General features: G+C 40.6%; 1 pseudogene; it reads left to right on the top strand.

The window, feature by feature from the left end:
* The first annotated feature begins 18186 nt into the window (after window positions 1-18186).
* Window positions 18187-18598, top strand: LOC143439580 (large ribosomal subunit protein eL33 pseudogene; annotated as a pseudogene).
* The last annotated feature ends 637 nt before the right edge of the window (window positions 18599-19235 follow it).

The following is a 19235-nucleotide window of genomic DNA, read 5'->3' as shown; positions in this document are numbered from 1 at the left end:
TTGGGTCACCAGAGGGAGTAAGGCTCTGTAGAAACCTTGATTTTAGATTGAGAAGATACATTTTTGGACCATTTCACCCAGAACTGTAAGAAAAAACAATTATGCTGTTTTCAAACCACAAAGTGTGTGAAAGCAGCAAGAACTGTACGCACACAGCTGCTGCTCTGTCTCTTACACCGAATAGTAGTGATGAAAAAATTTTAGGCAGGGTTCCCTGCTCTATGAAGTGAGCTGCTGAGAAGCAGGGCAGGGCTGGGTGCCATTCTGAAATGCCCTAGACTCAAATTTTTGCATATTTTCTTCCTTACCATGAAAACGTTTTTTTAAAAATGTTTTTTTAAGTTAAAGCATAAGGTTATGCTTTCTTCCCTGACTTGTTACTATTGAATATTTTATTCGTCCATCTAATTTTTATTCACATCTTAAAGTATTGGGGGATTTAATGACATAGTTTCTCAAGCTACTATATTTACCCAGAATTCCTTATTGTCTGTTTTTTTTTCTTGAACTCATATTTTTTCTTTTGTTCTTGACTCTCTTTGAAATCATGAATTAGGAATTATTCAAAATTATTTTTTAAAAAATATATCCACATTTTTTTTCTATTTTTACATGTGTGTGCTGTGCATGTGTTATATATGTTTACATGTGTGTGTGGATAAGCAGGTACATACATGGGTGCATATGTATGTGGAGGCCCAGATATGATGTTGGCAAGCATCCTCGTTCACTCTTCCATCTTATGCAATGAAGTAGGGGTATTTTAATCAAATTCAGAGCTTACTAATATGAAAATATGGTATGAACCTCCTTCTTTGCCTTCTGAGGTTGATACAGAGGTGGGTGTCAAGTGGGCTTACATACCCACTTGACATTTACATAGATTCTGGGGAATATGATTCACACCCTGATCTTCAAACTTCATGACAAGTACTTTAACTATTAATTTATCTCCTAAGACTCCCCAAGTCAGCCAGTGTTTACTCTGACAAAAAGAACAATTCTTGTTCTTTTTAAATTAGTAAAATATATTCACAGGACTCTTGTTTTTTTTTAAATATTACTTTTGTTTAAGAGACCTACATTTCCTCACACTTAAAATTTTCAATACAAAGATTTATTTTTATTATTTTTAATAATACCCATGGAGTAGTGTGTATGTATGTGTGTGTGTGTGTGTGTGTGTGTGTGTGTGTGTAGTTATATGCAAGCCTGGCCCAACTGTCCACACTAGGCTCAGTTTACTGTATTGCCTTGATTCTGTAATGGAGACATGAACCAATTCAACCAGTAGTGGGGATCTGTGAGGGGAAACTGGTAGAAAGAGGCATTGGATACAGGATAATTCTGGACATCAAATCTTGAGACAGTGTGGAGAATGGGGTTGGAGTAGGACAAGGCTAGAAGAAGGCTAGACCCATCAGAAGACTCAATTGTCCAAGTAGGAAAGGGAGGAATCCTGGGTTTAACCCTTCACAATGAAGCTAGAGAGAACAGGACAAATTTTAGACAAATAAAGGAGACATACACCACACTCCACAGGCACTATTAAAAATAATAAAAATAAATTTTGTATTGAAAAATTTAAAAGGATAAGAAAATGTATGCCTCTTAAGCAAAAATAATGTTTAAAAAAGCCAGGAGTCCTATGACTATATTTTTAAAAGAGAAAGAATTGTGTAATTATACACTGTGTTTGCTGGAGAGATGAATAATATTAACAGTGTTTTTGTTGAAGCCCCTAGTGACAGCACTCATGGATATGGGGGCACTTGGGGAAGATAACTTCTAAGAAGATGAACTTAGTCTGGGTCGCAGGAGGTTAAAGCATCCTTAGGACATATGTGTAAAGATGTGACCACAGTATCACAGAAGTAAAAAGTAGAGGATATAAGTGATACTGGTGGCTCTCTGTGTTGCCTTGGCTGACCTAGAATTCAGAGATCTGTCTGTCTCTGCTCTCAAATGTTGAGATTAAGGACAGATATCTACCATCATGCCCATCCAACTCAAGAATTAGAATAAGAAGTGTCAAGAGTACAGGAAGTAGCAACAACTCTGCAAAGTCAGTCCTCCCTGTCACAGAGAGGTGGGTAAGAAAGGGGGTACGGAAAAAATCATACACGAAATATTATTTCTAGAGGAAAGATAAATGCAGCTAATACCAAAAGGAGAATTAAGTGGAGGAGAAGACCGTGGAAGGGCTTCCTGTCAATCACAAGCTCCACTGGAGATTCTGAAGAGGAACTTGCGAGGACTTGCCTGAGCACTTTGACCAAAGCCATTCCCAATACAGGGAAAGAAGATTTCCAACTCAACATAAACAAACAACAGCACCCTCTTCTCTGCGAATTACCACTTTCCCCTCTTTGAATATTCCTACATTAGGTTTGGAGAGATCGCTCAGTGGTTAAGAGCACTGGCTGCTCTTCCAGAGAGCCCAGGTTCGATACTCAGCACCCACCAGAGGCTCTAGTTCCAGGGGACTTGGGGTCCTCTCTTGCCTCTGCAAGCAGTGCATATATGTGATACACATACACACATGCAGGCAAATATCCATACGCATAAAAAAGAAATTGATATTTGTAGTAGGAATTCTAGTAGAATGATTGCATCCAGAGTAAACATTAGAATGAAGTGTTTGTTTTCCCATTGTATTTAGTGTAGACATCGGCATGAGTAGTTGTTTTCTACAAGGATTTTGATTTTGAAGAAATCATTGTAGAAAATTGTGATTGTTTTCTGTTATCTATAGAGCTGTTTTTCTAAAGGAGCCTTACCGCCTTTGCATCATGACTTTGGTCACAAGATGTTCCAGGCACAACCTGGAATGTCTTGCATTACTGAGTATTGCAAATAGTGGGCAATAAGGACTAAAGCTACGGGTGTGTTTTTTCTTCACAAAACACATAGATTAGATTAGGGGCTTTGGTATGAGGAACTTGTTTTAAACCCCCCCCCCCATCCAACTTTTGTGTAACAATTAGTAAATATGCTTTTTGCATGGCAGTTTGAGATTCAGACTGCAGAGGCTGGATCTCCCTGCTGTTAGCAATCCTTGATTGACCCTCTTTCTTCGATCAACCCACAAGACTCAACACTGACAAATATTAAGATTTTCTATATTGCTCCTCTTTTTAGTCTTTTCTATAAATGAAAATATCTTTGTTGCCTTGAAGTGATTGAAATAAAAATATTTTTTATCAAGTAAAAGAATTATTCTCCTCCATACATTTTTCTTCTGTGACACAATAGAACACATTCCATAACAGCTGCTGTTGGATGGCAGACAAAGTACAGGCATGAAGGCCACAGTACCTTTAAAAGGTCCAGAATTGGTTTCTGGGTAAAGACATAAGAGAGAATGATCCATTTGGGAGCTCTGTCAAACACTGGGAGCTGTTTATAAGAAACTTTGTTCTCGGAATGTTTACTCCTCTTCTACCAAAGGAGGAATAGAAATAATACATGACATACTCTGAATCAAAGTGACTAAAGTCTTCTTTAAGGAAAATCCTGTAGATGATAAATGATGGGGATTCAATATTACTGGACTGTCTTGATCTGCCAGCTTCCAAATAAGGACATAGAGATTTCTATTTATTTATGAAGCCTAGGCCTTATAGCTTATGTTTGTTCCAGACTGGCTTGTATAACTTAATAACCCACTTACTCTAATCTAAGTTTGCCATGTGGGCTGTTACCTCTCCTTCAGCCCTGGCACCTGTTCCTTCCTCTGTTTGGCTGGTGAATCTCCCACACCTAATTCTTTCCCAGAATTCCTATCTATGCCTGGGTGTCCCACTTTTCCTCTCCTTCCCTGCTATAGGTTATCAGCTCTTTGTTGAATCAATTTGAAGATGATGAAGAAGAATATTTACGAAACACAGAGACAAGTGATGCTTCATAAAAATAACAATACCAAGGTCAGACCTGTACTCAACTCTCTGCGAGCATACAGAAATCAACCTTTGAGTAATACAAATACAATCTTCACATGGTGTACAAGAGTATCCCATTACTTCATACTAGGGAGGGGACTCCAGCAATAGGGAGGCGTGAGGTGAAATAAGAGGATATTCTTGACCCGGCAGCAGTGTGAAGGATGTAGAGTTAGAAGGTGCAGTGTATTAGTAGTGACTTAGCGTGCCCAAACTGGGAGAGACTAGAAATGAGATGAGAGAGATAAACTGAATTTTTTGTTGGCCCAAAGCCTTCAAGGCTGGATGCAGATAATGCACTGAACTGATACGCAACTGATAAGCAAGAGGAAGTCCTCATAAATTTACCAGGAGATTGGCTAGGCAAGAGTGCTGACTAAGAAATAATTGCCTGGATTGTTGGAGAAGACTGTTAAAGACAGAGGCTCTTCACAAATTTGAGGCACGAATTCATGAATTGCCATGGTAAATTGAACAATGGCTCCTCAAATATCTCAGCTTCTAATTTATAGAGTCCATAAATGGTATTTTATAAAATAATAAACTAATAATAATAATGGGGAGTTGCAAATATAGTTAAGTAAAGGAAGCTGGGGAAAGTGTCCTGGATTACCTGAGAGGGGCCAGAGAGATCTCAAGGGTTCCCAGGATAGATATAGTACTCGTCATGGGATATATGACAACATAAGGTTCAAGTCCTGCAGGAGACAGGACATAAGCCAATGAATGTAGCTGCCCTCTAGAGGTTGAAAAAGGTAAGGAGCTTGGATAACTCAAGGGTATGCGGCCTTCTAAAGACCATGGTTTCAGAACTGTAGTGACAATTTTGGTTTCCTTAAAAATAACACAGAAATATCATAAGAATGTGCTTTGGCTTTAATACCAGGTGTGGAATATGGGGCTGCTTCAGAGTGTCTGTCCACAGCAGCTGACTATGATTTTCCTTGCACTCTAGCAGAGGCGTGATTTTGCCAGCTGCAGATAATTTCTGCAAGTGTGTGACATTTGGAATTCTGGGGAGTTTTCAGAGGGTATATAAATGCTAGGGCCCTGAGAGGTGTGGTGGGTGGTTGGTTGTTATTGGTCGCAGTTTGTTAATAGTCAGATGCAAAGACGAAACTACAAGGAATTAGATATCCTGATGGCCAAGGTCAAACTTTCCCCTAAAGAACTCAATGCCCTTAATCAACAGGAACTAGTCTAATGATAATGTTGCTCCATTTATGACCCTTGGCTTTATTCAGGGATCTCTTTCCTTTCCTCTCTCTTTTTTTTCTCTCTTATCAAGTGTTATGGGGTTGAAAGGGTAGAAGAAGAGAGAAGGGTGGAAGAAAAAGGAACCCACCAAATAGCCAAAAAGACTAGTAACAACTGGTGCCTAGATGTGGGGCTAGGCAGAATGGGAAATTTGATTTCAAATGCCATATTAAAAAAAAATGCCAGGGGATGAAGGAATGGATTTTTTTCTTTTTCTTCAAGAGGCCAGCAAAAATTTATCTCTGTTGCAACTGCTGGGATGTCACTCACTTTGTTGCCAGAGGGGATTTTCTGGGTTTTTTCCTTGTTCTTCTTCCTATATTCTGTTTCAAAAAATGGTTGCAGAATTGGTTGTAAGACTGGGAATATTTCGGGTAGAGGAGGAAGGTCTGGGGAGGTGAGGAGCGCTGGAAAAGGGAGAACAAAAAGGCTCAGTCCTGTAACAGAGCAAAAGAACAGGAGTTTCTCGAAGGAAGGAAGAATAAGAAATTTTGCTGGAGAGCCTCAGGTCAGAGATAAAGCAGGACAATCTGATGAAACAGATTAGTTTCAAACCAACCATGATGCCAGAGTGGGAGGAGGGGTAGCCCAGGGTGGGAGAAGGGGTAGCCCAGGGTAATGAGATCACTACCACCAACTTTCCCAGTAGTTGTACAGCTTATGCCTGCTAAAGGTGTGGAACAAAATTATGACAAGATAAGATGGTGTTCTATAGAAATAATAGATCTAAGGCATTTTAAAGAGGCCATAATCTCATATAGGATGCACTTGCCTTATGTGAAACAAACTCTAAATAAGTGGGCTACTCAAAATAGAATTTTGACTGGAAGGGATTAATAACAGTCCACAGTTGCAATGGTTAACATGATGGAGAGAAGAAGCCATGGACATAGAACAGTGAAATAGAGCAAAGGGGATGAATATAGGAAAAGGTCAGTTGCTGGGTAAAAGGCAGTACTCTGATATACAAGAGCAGATTCAATGTGATAACACCACTTAGCAGCTTGGGACAAAGTTGAAAAAAAAATCCACCTTGTTTACAAAGATTATACAAGGCTCTGGAGAAGCCTTCACTGATTTTTTTTTTTTAAAAACAAAGATTAGTCTCAGCAGTAAACAAAGCCACATCAGACCCTGACATAAGATGGATGTTGCTAGAGACAAAGGCATATGAAAATTTGAATATCAAATATAAAAAAGATACTAGACCATTAAAGGCACAGGCAATACCCATGTATGAGTAGATATGAAATATGGACAGTATTGGTTCTAACTTGTACTGCAGATATCATAGGTCAAGATATAGCAAGAGGTCTCCAATATAAAAAATTCCTTTGCTTCAATTTTGGGAAATAGGTAATTGCAGAAAGACTGTAACCAAGCTACTAAAGGTCTTAGATCTCAAAACACTCGGTGCTATAATTGTGGAAAATATGGTCATTTGCCACAAAATTGTGAACAAAGCATCTTTTTCTAACTATAAACCAGAAAGAAGACCTAGGCTCCCAGGAGTGTGCAGGTGATGTGACAAGGGTTGCCATTGGACCAATGAATTTCAGTTCAAGAGAGATAACAGAGAAAATTTCTTACCATCAGGAAACAGCCTTGGAGGCCTGGCTTGAAGCCCCAAAGCAAAAAAAAAAAAAAAAAAAAAAAGCTTTTTGCCTCTTCTCAGCCAGGAAATAACAAGCAGCAGAAAACCCTCAATGAAGTATTGGAGATCTAATTCATGCTACTGCAGGCAGTGCTGCTCTAGACGTAACCACTGATAAGCATCTAACTCTGTCCCCAAAAGTTCAGTGTTATAAATTAACTGGAGTTTATAGTCCTTTGCCCACAGGGACAGTAGAGATAATATTGGGAAGGAGTGGATTGACTTCCCAAGGATTCATTGTGTATCCAGGAGTTATAGATGAAGATTTCAAAGGGGAAATTAAAATTATGGCTTATATAAAAAGAGAAATTCAACCCAACAGGGATGACATTAGCTGAAATACTCACCCAATAAAGGGGAGAGAGAACCTGTAGAGACCATATCCAGAGGTTAGGCACAGCCCCGGGTTGAGGGAGGAACCACCCACTCATCTCAATAAGTTTAACCCAGAATTGCTCCTGTCTAAAGGAAATACAGGGACAAAGAGTGGAGCAGAGACTGAAGGAAAGGTCATTCAGAAACTGCCCCACCTGGGGATCCATCTCATATACAGTCACCAAACCCAGACACTATTGTTGATGCCAATAAGTGCTTGCTGACAGGAACCTGGTATGGTTGTCCCCTGAGAGGCTCTGCCAGATCCTGACCAATCTATATGTGGATGCTTGCACCCAACCATCAGACTGAGCACAGGGACCCCAATGAAGAGAAGTTAGGGGAAGGACTGAAGGAACTGAAGGGGTTTGCAATCCCATAGGAAGAACAATATTATCAACCAACCAGATGCCCCCACCCCCACCCCGAGATCCCAGGGACTAAACCACCAACCAAAGAATACACATGGAGGCACCCATGGCTCCAGTTGCATATGTAGCAGAGGATGGTCTTATCTGGCATCAATGGGAGGGGAGGCCCTTGGTTCTGTGAAGGCTCGATGCCCCAGTGTAGGGAAATGCTAGGAGATGAGGCAGAAGTGGGTGAGTGGGGAAGCAGGGGAGGGGGGATGGGATGAGGGTTTGTGGAGGGGAAACCTGGAAAGGGAATAACATTTGAAATGTTATTTGAAATGAAATAAATAACCAATAAAAAGTAAATAAATAAAAAAGAGATTCGATTTAAAGCAAGTGATAGAAATTTGTAATAAAATAATGTATATTACTTAAAAAAAAAAAAAAAGCAAGTGATAGGGTTGCTTGGCTGCTACTATTTCCCCATTGCAGAGCCAAAGCCACACCAGTAGACAGAGCAAGAGAGGTCTCCTAAAAACCCTGGCCAATGATCCAAACAGTGCTTATTTCATTGAAAATGTCTCTGTTTATAGTTTCCTTCTACACTCAGCACTGTTGATGGCTTGAACAGAAGGGGGGGGGATGTAGTGAGAATTTTAGACACTCAGTTTTCTTAAAAACACAGAAATATTGTAAGAATGTGCTTTTGCTTTTGTTTAATCTCAGGTATGGAATATGGGGCTGCTTCAGATTGTCCACAGCAGCTGACTATGATTTGCCTTGTGCTCTATCAGGGGCATGATTTTGCCAGCTGCAGATTGTTTCTGTGAGTGTGTGATATTTGGAATTCTGGGGAGTTTTCAGAGGGGATATAAATGCTTGGACCCTGAGAGGTGTGGTGAATTGTTGGTTGGTTGTTGTTGGTCATGGTTTGTTAAGTAGTCATGTGTTGGGGTAAATCTCAGACTCAAATAGGACCGATCAAACAAAACACAACTCAATAATTCTGAATACAAACTACTTGCCTAGATTGGGCAGATTTACCACTACCCCATTTTATTCCCTACCTATGAGACCCCCTATAACTTGTGGTTTTTCTAGGCCATGTCCTTCTCCTCCATTGTCCTTCACCTCTCTCTCTCCTCCAGTTGTCTCTCACTCCTCCTCTCCAGTTGTCTCCTCCCTTTCCTTTTTTCTCTCCCCCTTCCTCTTTTTCTCTCCTCCCCTTCCTCTCTTTTTCTCCCAGCTCCACCTCCTCTTCTACTACTGTGAATACAATGTAGCAGAATAAGTATGTCTACAGTCATGTGCAAAGAAGAAATAACATCAAGAAGAAATTAGATAGCATGACGGCAAAGATCAAACTTGCCCCAAGGAACTCATGCCTCTAATCAGCAGGATGTTGTCGAATGGTAATGTTGCTCCCTTTCCGACCCCTGACTTTAGTCAGGAATTTCTTTCTTTTCCTCTATATCTTTTCTTCTTTCTTATCTAGTGTTAGGGAGTTGAAAGAGTAGAAAAAGGGTGAAGGGTAGAAGAAAGACAAACCAAGTATCCAAAGAACCAGATACACAGAATACTTGAAGATACTGATGAAAACAGTTTAAAAGAAAATTGTATTGTATAAATGCATAATGTGTTAGAAATAATAGTAGACATTTTATAAGTCCATTCGCAGTCATCTGTGGGGGCCTTCTAGAGGATATTTGGATCCCATGTTAAAAACGCCTTGGAGCTGATAGGTTGTTTTTAATGTATACTTAATGCACGTAACAAAAAGTCTAGACAGTAGTGATAAGGTGGGGGAAATGGTGTAAATCTGAGTTACTCTAGCAGAGGCTCAATGTGTAGCATGAGAACAAAGTTCTCAGTATTAACTCCAAATTTTAAACCCAGAACAAGAGAACAGGATTGTCAGCCAGAAATGGGTAAGGCGGGGACGGGGGAGAAGGCTCAGTCAGAGAAGGTAAGCACAAGAACCTGAGTTCCAATCCCCAGAATGCACACACAAAAAGGAAAAGCTAAACATGGTGGAGTGTGCTTATTACCCAACCACTAGGAAAGCAGAGACAACGGATTACTGGAGTTCAGTGGCCGGCTGGCTTAGCTACCTGACAGGTTCTATGATAGTAAGAGACCCTGTCTATAAACAAACAAACAGGTAAATAATGGAAGATGATGGACAGCTTATTGGGAACAACACTTGAGGGACAACACTGCCTCCCACATGCATGTACACACATGCGAATAAGAACTTTTACACAAATCCACACCTCCATATATGTGCACTCACCTTCACAAGGAACACCCACATAAATGGAGAAGACAGAAAGACAGACTGGCAAGCTTTCAGGGAAAAGATGGGTTAGAATCCCTGGTATGGCACATGGTATGGCAGCTGCTGTGTGAGATCAGAATCAAATTCCAGGATCTTCCAGCCTTCAAGATCACAGAGGCAGGGTTGGGGTGCGGTTGAATATGAGGAAACCCAGAGACCAGAGGTGAGGCTCAAAGAGAAACTTAAGAGTAGCCAAAGAAGCTAAGGGACCCGCTTTCTCACAGAATGCTTGAAGATACTGATGAAAACTATTAGTTTCAAAGAAAATTAAGTTGTTTAAATGCATAATGTCTTAGAAGCAATAGTAGAAGTTTTATAAGTCCCCTGGTAGTTGTCTATGAGTGTGGCCAAATGTCAGGAGCTACTTTGCTAGCAAGGAAGAAAGTGGAGCCAAAGGGCCTGAGGTTGCATTTCACAGATCCATCAGAAGAGGGTGGAGCAAGCATTCTAAAGGAAAGCATGGATCCAGGTCCTGTAAAACCTTGCCAGAGAGCAAGACTCCTCCAGTATTCTTCATTCCAGGCAAGCACCAAGAAGCCACTTTCCAAGTCTTTAAATACAATGACAAGGCTTGAAACAGGACTCAGCTGTTAAAAACCCAGAGGATGTGAGTTTGAATGTAGATCTTTTGGTGATAACATGGCAAGGCATGTTTCCAGTTTCTAGGAGCTGTGCATGTAACTTTTTTTTTTTTGAGTCTCTTTAATGCCTCCTTTCACGGCATGATTTACCCGACTATAAAGGAACACAGAATGATACTTATGAAATTATTTCTGTGGTGCCTCATCACGCTGAGTGGTGTCTGCATGGGGCTAAAGTAAAACAAGCTTGTCCTATCTAATCTCATCTGCCCTGCATTGTGTATCAAGAGGGCGTTATTCGGAAACTATAATCACTCACTTGCGTGTTGAAACATCTGAGGTCACAATGTTGTCATCCATGATAACACAGAGGGCTGTTTAGAATCTAGAAAAGGTATTGATGGAAAGAAACACAATCATGTGATAGGTACTAAGTATTTATGAATGGTGAGTATATAATTAACCTACTACACAGAGCTGACCTGTAGGGTTTGCATTGTGATAATGTCTTTTGTGCAAATGGGGAAACTGAGGGGCAAAGCTGGTTTCCCTATTGAAAATTTCATAGCTGCTAAGCACTAGAAGAGAAATAGAAAACCAAGGTCTCTAACTCTGGGGTCTTTAAGATCAACACTGAGGGCTGGAGAGATGGCCCAATGGTTAAGAGCACTGACTGCTCTTCCAAAGGTCCTGAGTTCAAGTCCCAGCAACCACATGGTGGCTCACAACCATCTGTAATGGGAACTGATGCCTTCTTCTGGTGTGTCTGAAGACAGCTATAGTATACTTATATACATAAAATAAATAAATAAATAAATCTTGAAAAAAATCAACACTGAACTCTAATCTCTCTCAAAAACAAGGAACAGATCTCCATCACTGCTTGCCCTGAGTGCCAAGTCATGACAAGGAAACTGGTTCCTTTCTTGGGAAGATCCCCAAAATTAATGCTTCAATTGAGCCAAGGTCTGGATCCCCTCCAAAGCAAAGTGATTTGCATGCACAAGTGCCAACAGGAGTAAAACAGGGCTAGAATGCTGAACTGTGCGTTACAAAGGATTTCTGGCGTCTGGGTTATATATGCGAAGGCATAGTTACTGCCAAGATTTATCTGGAAGACAGTCAAGTGTGAGGATCAGGACTAACTATCTAAAGCAATGGTTCTCAATTAGTGGGTCACAGTCCCTTTGGCGAGGGATCGAATGACCCTTTAACAGAGGTCAAATATCAGATATCCTACATACCAGATGCTTACATTATGATCCATAATAGTAGCAAAATTACAGTTGTAGAAGTAGCAATTAAATAATTTCATGGTTGGGAGTCATTACAACATGAGGAACTGTACTTAAGGGCCGCAGCATTAAGAAAAATGATAACCACTGATCTAAAGTAAGAAAAGATTCATAAGGTGAAAACCTGGTTTAGGAAAGAAGAGTATAAAATAGAATTCCAAGATGGAAGGTATCAACTTTGGGAAGACGTATTTTGGACCAGGAAGGAGAACCACAGGTATGGAATATGAAGTAACTCCTTTTTGAAGGGAGTAACCTTTAGGTACAGAAGAAGTTTGGTTGTAAGGTTTTGAGGAGTTGGTAAAGGCAGCCAGTTCCCTGTTCCAGTCCATGTTATCTAAGATTCTAAGATTCCACATGTGTAGAATTTGATGCCAAGGAGGCATGCACAAGTGCCAACAGGAGTAAAACAGCCTCCGTTCACACTGTAAACTGAAAAGCAGGTATCTGGTTATAAGCGAGAGTGAACTTGGAATGTGAGTCATCTTCTAGGACCTTTGTTTCTCATCCTCCCCTCCTCCATTTTTCCCTCCTTCCCTTCCTCCTCTTCCTGCTTTTTTCTCTTCTCTCTTCTTCTCTATTCCCTCCCCTCCCCTTCTCTTCCTTTCCCTCTCATTCCTTTCCCTTCCCCTCCTTCCCCCCTTTTCTTATTTTTTTACTTTGAGTCAGGGTCTCACTATGGACCACAAGGTGTCTTGGAACTTACCCTGTAGACCAGGTTGACTTTGAACTTTCAACCTTCCTGTCTCAGACTTTTGAGAGTCAGGATTACTAAAGTGCCACTTGCCAAGCATGAAGACAACATATTGAGTCTCAATAAACTCCACTTGATTAAAAAAATCTACTTCAGAGGAGAGTCAAATATTTGGTGTGCAGTATTTCTATTTATTCTTTTTGTAAGTTTAATTTGGTTTGATGTACACTCATCAATGCACTTTGGTCACATCCCACCTTTCCCATCCTTTCCCCAAACCCTCCCCTACAAATGTCCTCTCAACTTCACCTTTACACCTCCGTCTTCTTCACCCACTGAGTCCAGTTAGTGCTGCTTGTATGTGAGGGGCTGTGGGGCCATCTATGAGAGCTTGGGCAACCTGATAGTAACCACACCTCCAAGTAAAACTTACTCTTCTTTCCCCAGCTGCCATCAACTGCCAATAGCTACTCTGGTGGTGATGGAGCCCTGTGAGCCCCTCTTCCAGCCCATGCTGGAATGTGGACTGCCTCAGTCAGATTGCGGGCAACCACAGCTGCTGTGAGTTAACGTGTGCAATACCCATGGCATGTGCAGAAGTCCACGTTTCACTCAATACACCTCTCCATCCTTTGACTCTCACATTCTTTCTGCCCCCTCTTTCCTAAAGTTTGCTCAGCCTTGTGTGTATGGGATGCTATTGGTCCTACTTAGAACTGAGAGCTGATTGTAACTAAGAGAATTTTTTTCAGACTTGTAATTAAACTTTTTGTTTTGTTTTGTTTTGTTTTTCGAGACAGGGTTTCTCTGTGTAGTCCTGGCTGTCCTGGAACTCATGCTGTAGACCAGGCTGGCCTCGAACTCAGAAATCCGCCTGCCTCCGCCTCCCAAGTGCTGGGATTAAAGGCGTGAGCCACCACTGCCCAGCGTAATTAAACTCTTGATTACAATGTTTATCATATGTTTGCTGAACTGAACTAAATCAATGGAAAAGACAAAAATAATAAATCACACTACATAAACAACAGAGGCAATACTTCCAGTCGATACATTTGAAGATAGCAGGTCAAAACACTTTTAAGATATTGCTTACAGTTTTCCATGTACCAAATAGAAGTCAGACTTAAAGCTGCAGACAAAAATACTCATGCAAGGATATTTTGTTTACCATTTTGAAGCAAATCGATTATGTTTTCCTTATTGTCCTTCAAAAACACAGCCAACTGTCAACAGTCAAAGGCTTTGATACCATGGAACAAACATGCACTGGAGAACCTTGCTTCATTTTGTCAACATACTTTCCCTTAAACAAATTTTCACTGAGCAAATATTCATCATCTTTGGACCCAAAAGATCAATGATTGAAGCCTGGGGAGAACATGAAAGGCCTGGATCCAAGGATGCCCTATCTGTATGCACAGCAGCTCTGACCGTTCCCCTCAGATGCCTCACTCAAAATGATTTGACTTTTTAAATAGCTTCTTTACTGCTAATATGATCATTAATCAGTGATCTTTCTCTTCATCAATCCAGCTGGGAAATCAGCTAAGTGGGGATTTGATTAATTATTGAGAAATAAATATACCTAGAGTCAGCAGATAAAACCTCCAGCAGCTAAAAATCCTCAAACCTGAGATCCAAGTTCAATCCCCAGGACCCATGTGATAGGAGGAAAAAAACGGACAATGAACGTTGTCCTCTGACCTTCACATGAGCATCATGGTGCATGCTCACACACTCACATCCACATGGACACTAAATCAATAAAATGGTTAAAGAAAAGATGAAAGAAAAATAGACAGAACTGGAGTCTTCAGATTCTGTGGATTAAATGGAAAGATGCAGAGGGGTGTTTTACACAGCATCTGTCCATCAGAAATATGGCATTTAAAGATACACCTTTGACTCTCTCCCAAGGACACAGGTTTTGCTGTCAGTGGTGCGCTAACGTTTAAAAGCTTGTGTTCTGGGATTGTATAAGTGGTTCTTGGGTAAAACGAGCTACATCATATTCTCCTACAGCCACGGTGATCCTAGCAAGGGACAGCCCCTGGAAAATGGGAACATCACAGTAACTGTTATAAGCCACAGGTATTCCATATCTTAGCAATAGAGTTGGCTTTGAAAACCATTCCCAAGTTTGATTTGGGTCCCAGTTATTGTGAAAACATCTCACGCTGTTGTGGTGGTAAAGTTCGTAAGCTCCCACAGTGCAGGTCCACCTGAGTTCTTTAGGTCATACCAAGAAATATCTAAAACAACACTGTTATTTTTGAAGAAACTCAGATCTGAGTGCATTATACACACTGCCTGTATGTACTTGTGCACATGTGGGGCAATAAGGGGCTGGACCTAAGAGCTTCGTGAGTAATACAACTTAAATAAAATTCAGTGTGGGTAACACAGTGGTGAGGCTCTGACGCACAAATAGGTTTGGAAGGCTGGAGAGATGGACGGCCTAGTGGCAAAGAGCCCTAATGCCCAGCTTCAGGTCTGAGCACCCACACCCGGCAGCCCACAACCCTCTGTAACTCCAGCTCCAGGTCATCTCACCATCCCTTATGTCCTCTGTGGGCACCACACTCACAGGCATGCACACCCCAGCACACAGACAGACAGACGTAGCTAAAGATAAAATCATACTTTAAAAAGGCAGGAAATGGCTACACTTCTCAAAAGGTGAAGTGACTAGGGTTTAGACTAGCAGGAAGCTAAGATTCTAGATGAAAAGATATAGCACAGGCACGAGCTTGTAGGCAGAAGTGAGCAAGGCATATTGTGAAATCGATGAGTCCTCTCGGGTGAAATCAAATTTCATATTGAGAATATTGAGATGCGTATTTGTAAAGTTACAGAGGGCTTAGACATGTTGGGTGCCTTTGCCCATATTTTTTGCTGCTCTAACAAAAATATCTGAAAATGAATAATATATAAAGAAAAGGGGTGTGTTTAGCTCACGTTACTGGTGAGAGGCGCCTTACTGCATGATCAGACAGAGCAAGTACGTCACTTTCCCCATAGCCCATTAGTCCATAGCTGGATTCGTTCATTCACCAGGGAAGGCTTGCCATAAACCAGATGCCAGTCTCAGCTCTCAGCATTGCTGCACTGGGGACCACATTCCCAGCGAATGAACTTTGTAGGGACTATCACAGTGGGACATTGTCAGTATGGATGTAGGGATTCTGGTCTTTACCTTATACATAATGGGGAACTACTGAGTTTTACAAAAGGAAAAGGTATAAATAACAGTGTTTTTAAAAGGTTTGTCCTTCAAGCAATAGGATCTACAAGGTGACACTGAGCAGGTTTAGTCCTCAGTGTTATTTCTTCTTTTCAATTAAAAACTAAGGGACTAGAGAGATGACTCAGTTTTTAAGAGCACTTGCTGCCTTCCCAGAGGATCAGAGTCTGTCTCCCAGCGCCCACAATGTTCACCACACAGTCACGTGTAACTCTAGCTACAGGAGAATCTGATGCTCTGCTGACTCCCATGGGCACCTGGGTGAAAATGCACACACCAACACACAGACATGTACATATGTACATAAATTAAAAAATTATAAAAATAAATCCATTTAAAAAATTATTTCTCTAAATATTGACATTTAAAGGGTGGGCTTTGCTTAGTAAAAAGGACAAGACCTTTCCTGTAATGTGTGAGAAGCCACTGAAGTTTCAAGATCTGTTGGCTTGTAACATTGATAACATAAATCATTGTGAAAGAGTAAGAATTTATTAAAAAAATGGTTTTTGTGTGCAAAACTGTATTTACACATTAAGGCTGTACATTATAATGGCAAAAGAGGGTTTTGTTTACTGTGTGCTCACTAACCAGCTTAGCAGAACTCATGCACCTACCTCGAGTTAAACTAAGCTGACTGCAAAAATTCAAAGAGTCTGGAAGATTTCAAATGCATCTATGTTTCTAAAATGACCTTGTACTTATAAATTAAATAACTCTACAAGAGTTATGACCATAAACATATAATGTAGCTCTAATTTTTATTCAACATATTGAAAACTGAGGGGCAAGCAGAAATATAGCAAACAAACACAAAAAATGGGAGTGATAATTATTGTGTGAAGTAGAAGACATAAAATATTTCTTGTTTAAAGGAGAAAATTTACTTTGACAAAAAGCACAGCTTACTGGGAAGTTGTAATGATGATGAAAATTCATACAAAGACAGCTTAGGGTGTAGTGAAGCAAAGTTACCTACAGTGATTTCTCATGTATATAGCTATATATGCAGATATATAGATATATTGGTGTATGTATATATTTATACACATGGACATACAAGTATGCATATCCATACTTATATATGAAGGAATATATTTCAGGAATTGGCCTTACATCAATTTAGGAGGTAAGTTAAGCTGCCTCTGACAGATATATTGCTTCATACCTGAAACTTGAAGTTGGTAGAAAGATCAGGAAGAGGAGATGTGTGGGAGGTGGGGCACATCAAGAGTGGTCTGGAACCTGCCATTGTCACCTGGGGCTTATGAGAACAGACTGATACCCACTGAAACTCATTAGTCCCAATTGCCTCTGACCTTGATGACACAGACAGCCTACTGAAGGTAGGAGGCTTCATTGTGAAGTTCCATATGCTCACACCTCATGTAGGAGTTGAGAAAGCTGAAGGAAGGTGCAGGCAAGGTGGAGAGGCTGCAGGTGTGGATGTGGCCTCATACCAGCAAGGTGAGCCAGCAGGTGAGTGACAACACATGAGCTACAAACAGGTGGTGCTTCAGTCCTGTCCTCCAGAGCTGTTGCAAGCATCTCTCTTGGGATCCACCCTAACAAGAGATCTAGAGAAGGGGAATTGGGAAAAATACGCTTGGCTTAGGCAACACAGCATTGACATAGACAAAAAGTTTACACTGAAGCCAGAAGCACAGCCACCATCTTGGAAGTTTTGAGAATTCTTTCCCTAGAATTGGACAGGTAAAGAGGGGCAAGCAGAATTCAAGATGGCCCCTTGGTTTCACAACCTACTGTACTGTACGTATGTACACACAATTGTTCAACTGGGTATGAGCCTGATTTGGTGAGTCGAATGAGAGCTTGCCTGTGATTGAGTTATAGGAAAAGGCCCAGGGGCAATCCAGATGCAAGGTTCCCAAATCTGTTGACTGTAGTTGATAAGATAATTATTCCCAATGGATCTGGCTAATTAGATGAGCCCTTAAAGTGGACTGAAACCTCCTGGAAGTAAGTAATCATGGTCTGAAAAGATCTGTGGAGGGGTCACATTTTAAGAACCAAAGGACAGCTGCTAGCAACCCACAGTCAATGCTGGCCACACGATGAAAACCTTAGTCTTTCAACAAGAAAAGAAAGTTTGACAATGCCCTGAGGGTGCCCACACACTGACCTTTCTCTGTTCAAGCCTTCCAATAAAGATACAAGCTGGCCAACACCTTGATCTCAGCCTTGTCAGGTCCTGAGCAGAGGAGCAGCTGCACCAGGCAGGATTGCTGGCCCCTTGAATCTGTGCCATGATACATTAGTGCAGATTGGAATTAAGCTTAAAATAATGTTTGGGTACAGATAATTTTGTTATGCAACAAAGAAACTACCATACTAATTATAATAAAGTGGCCCAAATATAAATAATCATGAACTTTGACTATATGAATATATCACTTTGTGCAATGCAAAAATAGACTTTGGACCTTCCTCTTTCCGCCATCTTGGTGCCTGTGGAGGCCTGCTGGGATCAGGGCTTCTAAAAGCAAGCATGTCTGGAAGGCTGTGGTGCAAGGCCACTTTTGCTGGCTACAAGCGAGGTGTCCGGAACCAGAGAGAGCACACGGCTCTTCTTAAAATTGAAGGCGTTTATGCCCGAGATGAAACTGAGTTCTACTTAGGCAAGATATGTGCTTATGTGTACCAAGCAAAAAACAATACAGTGACTCCTGGAGGCAAACCAAACAAAACCAGAGTGATCTGGGGCAAGGTAACTCGGGCCCACGGAAACAGTGGTATGGTTCCTGGCAAATTCCGAAGCAACCTTCCTGCAAAGGCCATTGGACACAGAATCCACGTGATGCTGTACCCATCCCGGATTTAAACTAATGGAGAGTAAATAAAAGTAGATTTGTTCTCTTATTTAAAAAAAAAAAGACTTTGGAAGTTTCCAGAATATTAAAAGCTTTGATCCTATATTAACCCCCAATGACTTTTAAAAGATATTTCAAAAAGCTGAAATCTTAGACAGCACATTTCCTAAATATTCATAAATAAAACTTGGTATTAGCAGTAAAATTTTTTGAATGACTGTTCAAGAAATCACAATGTAGACAGCCGTTTGATCTTGCCCATTTACATGTATGGTATGCAAAGCTATTCAATAGCGAGACATAGAACATCTAATATCTACATTTTAAAATTATATCATATGGGAGCTGGAGCCATGGCTTGGAGGTTAAGAGTTCATTCTGGAAGAATAACAAAAATAATTAGGTTCCTAAAACGTAAATGGTAAATGAGTTGTTATTTGTTCTATACCTGATTTCTCAACTTCTTTTATGTGCCTTGTTTTTAAGAACAATTTCAGAGATTAAATGCTGCTTTAAACTTTGGTACTTTGATTTTGTTAGATTGACAAATATGTTAATGTAGTTAAATTCAGTTTTAAGATACACATTAGTGTATCTACACTAGAGCCAAAAATAATGACTTAATTTAAGTAATGACCACATGTTGAGACTGATTTGACATTTGAAATGATC

Source organism: Arvicanthis niloticus, chromosome 27 (assembly GCF_011762505.2).
Source record: "Arvicanthis niloticus isolate mArvNil1 chromosome 27, mArvNil1.pat.X, whole genome shotgun sequence".
Taxonomy (NCBI): Eukaryota; Metazoa; Chordata; class Mammalia; order Rodentia; family Muridae; genus Arvicanthis; species Arvicanthis niloticus.
The sequence above is the reverse complement of the archived record's forward strand: the minus strand, read 5'-3'. Positions and strand labels throughout refer to the sequence as shown.